Source organism: Humulus lupulus, chromosome 5 (assembly GCF_963169125.1).
Source record: "Humulus lupulus chromosome 5, drHumLupu1.1, whole genome shotgun sequence".
In the NCBI taxonomy this organism is placed as follows: Eukaryota; Viridiplantae; Streptophyta; class Magnoliopsida; order Rosales; family Cannabaceae; genus Humulus; species Humulus lupulus.
The window spans coordinates 16,169,935-16,178,649 of NC_084797.1; the positions used below are offsets into that span (position 1 = coordinate 16,169,935).

The 8,715-nt window shown below is 29.3% G+C and overlaps 1 pseudogene; it reads right to left on the reverse strand.

The window, feature by feature from the left end:
- Positions 1-238: 238 nt before the first annotated feature.
- On the reverse strand, positions 239-1,357 carry LOC133778887 (rust resistance kinase Lr10-like; annotated as a pseudogene).
- Positions 1,358-8,715: the final 7,358 nt, after the last annotated feature.

Sequence of the window (8,715 nt, forward strand, 5' to 3'; positions counted from 1 at the left end):
AAAAGCATAATGATTATGTATATCAAAAAAAAGATTTTGACTAATTATTGATATTTCGACAATCAGTTAGGGGTTTGATACTTTAATCTATAATTATAAATCATCAAACAAAGTTTTTTCATACATTGTTTAACAGATAATTATATTTTGATATTACAAAAATCAAAACCAATAATGTTAAGTATTTTAACAAAATACAAAAATTACAAATGTCAATCATTTGGATTTGGGGCCATACCTATCTTTGTAGCATTAATGATGGTATTATTGAGTGTTGTGAATATGATGTCTCTTGAACATGCTCAGTAGGCTTCTCTAGTTGATACAAGGAAGGCTTTGGAGGCATTTGTAGACATTCAACTTCTCCTTCAAGCATTTCAATAACTTTGTTCATTGTAGGACGATCACTTGGCTTCGGTTGTATGCACCATAATGCTACTATAATCATCTTCTTTGCAATTCTTGAATCGACCTCGTCTGTATCAGATGTTTTCATTTCTATACTTTTTTCTTGACTTAATTGGTCATGCATCCATGAAGGAAAGTAAATCTGGCTAGTATTTAAAACTGCATTTAAATTTTTTCTTTTACTTGCCATTTCCATCAACAACATTCCAAAACTATACACATCAGCTTTATTAGAAACTCCTCCAATGTTTTTGTAAAATAGCTCTGCCGCTATGTATCCTAAAGTTCCTCTTGCTGTAGTTAAGGACACATTATTATTATCCAATGGGCATAATCTTGCTAATCCAAATCAGAAACTTTTGGAATAAAATTTTCATCCAAAAGAATGTTGTGAGGTTTAATATCAAAGTGCAAGATTTGCATGTAACATCCTTGGTGCATGTATTCAATCCCACGTGCCACACCAAGCGAAATTTCAAAAATTTGCTTGCAACTTAAAATGGTAATTCCTTGAGAAAAAATATATTTTTCCAATGATCCATTAGACATGAAATCATATACAAGAGCATTCTTTGAAGAGTGGACACAAAAACCAATCAAATGAACCACATTAACATGGTGAATTCTTCCAATTGTAGCTATTTCATTAATGAAATCCTGTCCATTTCCCTTTGATTTACTTAATACTTTAACTGCTACAGTACGACCACTACGAAGCTTTCCTTTGAATACAGAGCCATAACCTCCTTCTCCTAATTTGTTTTTGAAGTTTTGGGTCATCTTTTTTATCTCACTAAATGAGTATCTTATAGGAGTGAAATTATTTTGATTGTGAAGGAACTCTTCGATAGAATCATATGTTGATAAATGACGTCGTCGCCATTTATAGATTACAAAGGCAACTACAAATGGTGTCCCAACTATAAATTTGAATCCTGTGTGTAACACTGCATTTTACCAAAATAAAACTTCAATTTTAGTACATGGTTATGCATAGTTGATTTCGAGTTAGATTATATCATATATTAAGTACTTTAAATTTGTATATTATTTTAAGGGTTTATACTTTTTTGGACCCTATGTTTTGTCCCATTACATGTTTGGACCATGTGTTTTGACAAATTACTTTTTAGACCCTATGTTTTGTAAAATGGTTAAAATAGAACCCTAAACTCAATTTTGGTCAATGTTTTCTCAGCTAAAATTGCAAATAATTTACCAAACTAATAATTCAGAACAAAAATAAAATCATTCTGCTTAAAAACTATGTTGTTATATTCAATTTTTTCTTCATCAAAATTGAGTTTAAGGTTATATTTTAAATATTTTACAAAACATAGGGTCCAAAAAGTAATTTTTCAAAACACGGGGGGTCTAAACAGGTAATGAGACAAAACACAAGGTCCAAAAATATATAAACTCTTATTTTAATTACAATAACTTAGTTATGCAAATAAAAGTAGAGGACCCATAAGCTTAGAAAAAGTAAATATTTTATCATGCTTTTATTAAAAAAAAAATTCAAAATGTCTACAATAACTTAGTTATTTTTTTATTACAATAACTTATGAAAATAAAAGTAAAGGATGTAAGGTTCGAAAAGATAAATGTTTTTTTAGAAAAATATGTTTTACTATAAAATATTTGAAATATAGATTTTATGATGTTTTATTAATTTTATTTTTACAAACTACATAGGAGACCTTGGTTATAGGTATATGCATTTGTGTTTATGATACAATTATTAATAATTGTTGCAACTGTAGGATATAATTTTTTCTTATATATTTTTTTAAGTGTGAGTAATAATCTAGTAGTTATGAGTAAAAAATTGTTTTGTAGTATCACTTTTTTAGTTGTCCTGTATCTTGAAAATTATTATTTAATATTATTATAAATTTGATGGTAGTTGTTAGCTCTCACGGTGTGAGCTTAACATGTATACTCCAAATCTTGATTCTCATAGTAACAAATTACTTTCAAGTATGTTATCATACAATAATTTTGAAGACAACACCCAAAATATGGGATAACTATATAAATATAATGGAGTGTCAAAAAGTCGGTGCAAAGCTATATTTAGCACATCTTACAAAAATTATAATTTTAATGGTGTTCTAAATATTATTATTTTTTTATTTACCACATTGCAACTAATTAATATAATTGAGTAGTTGATAATTAATGGCCAACCATATCTTTTTTTATTATTTTATTAATGGCAAATTTTTTTGAGTACATAATTTGGATAATAAAAAAAATTAATTTTTGTATGTTCTCAATAAATATTAAATGAATTATTGACTTTTTTTGTTTTAATTTGCATCTTTTGCATTAGAGCACAATTGTAAATATTGGGCCAAATATGACAATAACTCATTTTTTTGGCTAAATTTGGTACAATATTTACATCTTGCATTGGAGATAGTCTAATATAATTACCTTTATTATATAATGGTTTTTGGATTATTTGACTTAAATGCTACAATAAAAAAATATATTTAACTTAAGTACACATATTATAACAAGAATTTTTTTAAAGTTATATATTAAGATTTATTGAATTATCTTCAAATATTTACTTCTAGATTAAAAAATAGACAAAAATATTAAAAATAATGTTTTTATATTTATGTTATGCTAAAAAAAAGCACATAATCATTTAAAAAAAAACCACATAAGAATTTTAAACAAAAATCTAGTAAAGTGGATTTAATTTTTAAGTGATTTATAAAGTCCTGAGTATATATTATAATTAGTACATATTAAAAATGGTGAATAATCTTATAAATACAGATTTATATTATTTAATAAGAATTAGATTATATAATCTTTAAAAAGCTACACAAAATAATTAAGATAATAGAAAAAAGAAATATAATTTATCTAAAAACAAATGTAGAAGAAATATATATATTTTAGATAACATTTATGTTAGAGTTTAAAATTGTAAAGAAATGGTTTGGCATTTGAGAGTAGTTTTAAAGAATGATTTAAAAATTTCTTCTATTATAAGAAATGTTACCTCTAATTAACTTTTTACTCGCCATATTACTTTGAATAAAAATCATATGTCTAAATAATGATTTAAATTTAGTTACACAAAACTATATATAAAATTTTAGTACAATAAATTACATTTATTTTAGGACATAATAGTTAACGGTTTAAAATATGTTAACAAAAATAATATGGACAATATTAATTAAAACAATTGAGGTGAATGAACTCTTATGGCATGCTCTTAAAAAAGTACTACCATTATAGCTCTGCATAAAAATTGGTTAATTTATTGCCAATACAATATTAATTTGCTTGACATATACTCGATGAAGAGTTTTCCTTAAAACATTTTTAGTAGATTGTCAAATTTTTGATGCAACACTATATTTTAGTATTTTTATAAACAAATATGTACTTTTTCAATAGTGTGCTAAAACTATGCCAAATTTAGTACATCCTAGAGTGGTTTTTTAAAGTTAAACTTGATTGAGGAAAGAGTTGGCAGAGAGAACTTAAATTAAACTAGAATTTGAACGTTGTTTTGCAATTTCTTGAGGAGATAGGCATAGAGGTTTGGTCTTGATTTGGACCAACAATGTAGAGGTTAGTATTCTTTCCTATTGTGACTTCCACATTAATGCATTAAGAAGCTTGGACTATTATAAGAGGTAGAGAATGTCAAGGGTCTCTGTGGTATTGTTTTCTGTTTTTTAATTTCAAAATTGTGTTCTCAGAAATGAGAACAGAAAACAATTTTTGTAGCTTTAAAAATTAATGTTTTCTAAAAATAATTTTTTAGTTTTATTTTTTTAATCTTAAATAAAAAAATTAACAAATATATTTACAAAGAGAAAAATATTTTAAAATAATGAGATAAAATAATTTGAAAGAAAAAATGATGAAAAATAAAGAGTGAGAAAGTAAGGAGAGAAAAATTGAAGAAATAGAAATTGATCTAAGAAAAAATGAGAGAGAAGGTGATGAGAAAGAAAGTGAAGAGAGAGAAGTGAGTAGAGAAAAAATGATGAGAGAAGAAATGGCGAACGGGAAAAATGATGAGAGAGAAAATGAAGATATATTAAGTGATGAGAGAGAAAGTGAGGATATAGTAAGTGATGAAAGAGAAAATGATGACATTATAAGTAATGCAAGAGAAAATAAGGAGATAAAAAATGATGAAAGAGAAAATGAAAAGATAGAAAGTGAGAAGAGGGAAAATAGCGAGAGAGAAAGTGAAGAGAGAAAATGTAAGGAGAGAGAAAGTGATAATAGAGAAAATAAGAAGATAGAAAGTGATATGAGAGAAAGTGAAGAGAGAGAAAATGATGTGATAATAAATGATGTTAGATAATAATAATTAAAAAAGTGATGTGAGAAAAAAAATAGACAAAAAAAATTTGAGAATAGCAGAAAACAACTTTTTGTTGTTCTCAAAATTTTCTGTTTTTTGTAACTTTGTTTTTAAAAATCGTTTTCTGAAAACAAACCAAACACCCTAATTTGTTTTCAAAAAATGATTTTTAGCTTTTAAAAACAAAAAACAGATTTTTAATTAAAAAGTCAAACCCCCTCCAAGTTTTTATGGAAATCTTGACTCAAACAAGAGGAAGCACTTCTGGGTTTTACTCCATATACTCTATTTTATGTCCGATGGGCCATGCATATCTATGGAGGGATTTCAATAAGATCACCTATAATAAGAAGAAGATTTGAAGACTATATAGATGTGAAGTACAAATTGAGGTTACATTTAGAGCAAGCATGGATTCAGGAAGAGTGCCATCTGATTATGGGCAAGTGATGGAAAGTTAAGACAAACCAAAGTCATTTTAGTAATATAAAGGGAGGATTGTGTTATCCTACAAAAATATGAGAAGTGTTTGAACTGTTTACTTGATAAGGAGAAGAAATATTAGAGAGTCAGGAGTAGAGCCATTTGGTTGACTAGTGGATACAAGAAAGCCTAATTCTTTCACCAAAAAGCTTTGGCTAGAGAGGAGAAAAGTTGAATAAAAGGCTTTATTTGATGATAATCTCCAATGGAACTAGAAAGGTGGGGGTTTAAATTATTTGCAAATATTTTAAGGCTTAGTTCAAGTTCAAACAAAATTATATTGTCGTGAAAGGGTTTAGAAGTTTAATCCCAACTAAAACTATTGATGAAAAGAATAACAAACTTCTTGAGGATTTCATGGAGGGTGAGACTGAAACTATTATATATTAGATTTACCCTACTAAGGCCCTTGGCTTTGATGGGCAACCAGGCTTGTTTTTTCAATATTATTGGTAAAACATAGGCCATTAGTGAAAAATGCCTACTTAGGTGCCTTAAATAATGATGCTAATTTATAAAAGATAATTTACAACTCTTGAAGAAAATCGGGTGAAATATCTTGTGTGATTTGTGAATTAATTCTTGAAAATTCTGATTGAGATTGTAATTTAAAACAGTTGTCCTTAATGTGAAAATCTTTATTAGTGTGAATATATTATTCTTACCATTTTTTATCACAAAATAGACTTTATTGGTAGAATAATCTATTTGACTTATTCTGACTAAGTATTTTCAAGGATGGAGTATTTCAGTATAAGCATGATTCGAAAATGAACATGGTCAAGTGAAATAACCAAATTCATTTCATCCAGTCAAGACTAATGACCACGCTGACTCAGTAGTTTCCTATTCTATAGTAACATAATAAGCCTCGCTGGCAGATTTTTTCAATTAAAGAAATTTGCAAATATTCTTGTGTTAATTGCAAGATTTCAGAAGAGCTGGCCCTTGGACGTTTTTCTCATCTATAAATACATTGCCAAGGCCTTTGGAAAAATTACCTCTTCAATTTTTAATTTTGAAAACACTTGTTATTTTTTAGGAGTGTTTCTTTGTAAAGATTAAGTTGTACCTTAATCTTTGTTTGTGTGCCGAGTGCACTTGTCTGTGTATATATCTTGTTCTTTGTGTAACAAGTGGTATCTCTTGTTAATGTGTTCCTAAGGATCTTTAGGAGAAGATTTCATCAAGACTCACTTTGGGAGAAAGAGAGCACACGCTATTCTTTGAAAGAATTTCAAGAGAATCAGTGTTTCATCAAAATCAGATTCGTAAAGAAGAGTACTACAAGATTGCGGCAATAGTTTAAGATGGAGTCTTACATTGTTTAAGTCAATGCTTTTGTACACGTTGTTTCTTTACTAATTAGTTTATTCTCTCGTTGTGGTCCTCTGAATGTACATTATCTTAAAGGAATTCTGAACCACGTAAAAATTTCTTGTGTTGATTTTTACTTGCTTTTCCGTTTCTGTCTTGACATTCATAACAATTGTGCTAACAACATAGGAATCAGTTTAAACACCTTAATTACTATTTTTCATTTAATTAAGTTGTTTAATTCTAAACCCTTGGTAAACAAAAAATACATAATTTTAGGTTGGAATGATGAGAGATCTTGGATTTGACAATAAGTGGATTACGAAAAATTACAAAGTGTCACCTAGGTCTCTTATCCAGTTGTTATTGATGGTGAGCCCCAATAGGAATACTATGCAAAAAAAAAAATGGGTCTTAGCCAAAGAGATTCTTAATCTCCTATGCTACAAAGGCCTTTTTTGTCTCGTTCGTGAAGGTGGAAATGAAATGACAAATCAATGGTGTTAAATTAGGTAAACAAAAAAGGGCTAAAAGTGTCTTTTCTTTCTAATGACATTCTTGTTTTCATGGAGGCTAATATTAAGGAGTTTGCTGGAGTGATGGCTAAAATCCTTAAGGTTTATTTAATGGCCTTAAGCTTTACTTTAATCATTCGAGCCAGAAAATAAACCTTGAGAAGTTTGAAAATTTCTTGGAAGAAAAAATTGACATTGATATGGGAAAGTTACTTACAGATCAGTTACAGGTTAAGCTTGTGGATGGCCTCGCTAAATATTTAAGGCTTCCTGCATTCGTTGGAAAGAAAAAGAACGAAGTTTTTGAGGTGATAAAAATGAAGTCTGGAATAAGTTAAGAGAGTAAAAGGCCTCATTATTCTCTCAAATGGGCCTTGCAATCTTCATCTGAGTAAATATACAAACAATACTTAGCTATATAATGAACTGATTCAAATTCCCTAACTGAAATCTCATAAATGACTGGCAGAATCAAGCATGACTCTCCTAGTGGTGGCTAATCGATCTCTTAGAAGTCCTACTCGATGCTTAACCTCTAGAATCTACCCTTGATACACTGGCGAGGTGTGCTGCTCCTTTCATATGCCCATGACATATGCCAACTCATTGTTATTTGTCCACATCTAGTCATGCTAATCTACAATCAGGCATTTTGCTGCTCAATTTCACTCACTCTCCTCGTGAAGAACATTTCTCCTTTTCGCATAGGAGTATATGGACTGTGTTGGTTGGGCTGACTGACCTATAGTGATCAGACTAGTCTCATTATCTTGGATATGTTGCAAAACATTCTCAAACAGCTGTTTCAATTTTCACCTACTTAGTCACCAACCTTCTTAGCCATTCCTCAATTTTTGCAAAAGCTTGTCAAAGTTTGGCATTCATTCAATTATTAACCAAACCAGATTTGGCTGGCACCTCAGAGCCTTCCACCATAGGTTCTTTCTTAGGACGTCAAGAGGATTTCAGTTCATCAAGCTTGAGGGGCTGTCACTAGAGTTGTTGACTATGATGTCGCTTAGGTATATGACAGGTGGTGCGACATGGTAGCATTGGTGTATTTTCGTCAATGATAATTCAAGTAGAACTTTATTCCCTATGTATAAAGATTAATGAAAGGAATAGAAAAAGCAATTATATTATAATGGTTCAGCCCCAAAAATATGACTTAGATGTGATAATGTATTTTATGATATTTTGTTTGACACCCAATTTTTTTCATTGTTTTTTTTCCTTTCCTTTAATTCTTACGGTTCCCCCCATTTATGTGTTTACCAGAGCTGTACTCACCCCCTTAAATCAGGGATTTCGTTACATAATATATTCACTAAATGTAATGCCCTGAAATCCCTATTGTGGTTTAATGGTTGGATTAGTAGGCCAGGAGGGCAAAAATTGATTTATTATGACATTAAACTGTTATATGCATGTTTATGTGAATTATATTATAATATGATATTAAATGCATGCATGTGGATCCACATTTCATCATAAGGATACTTTGGTAATTTGGGCCGTTGAGGGCATATTTGTATATTTTGATGCATGTTTGTGATTAATTATTGAGGCCACATTTATAATGTGGATTTGTTCGAGCTATTTGGCATGAGACGATCTTTCAATATTAACTATCGGTTT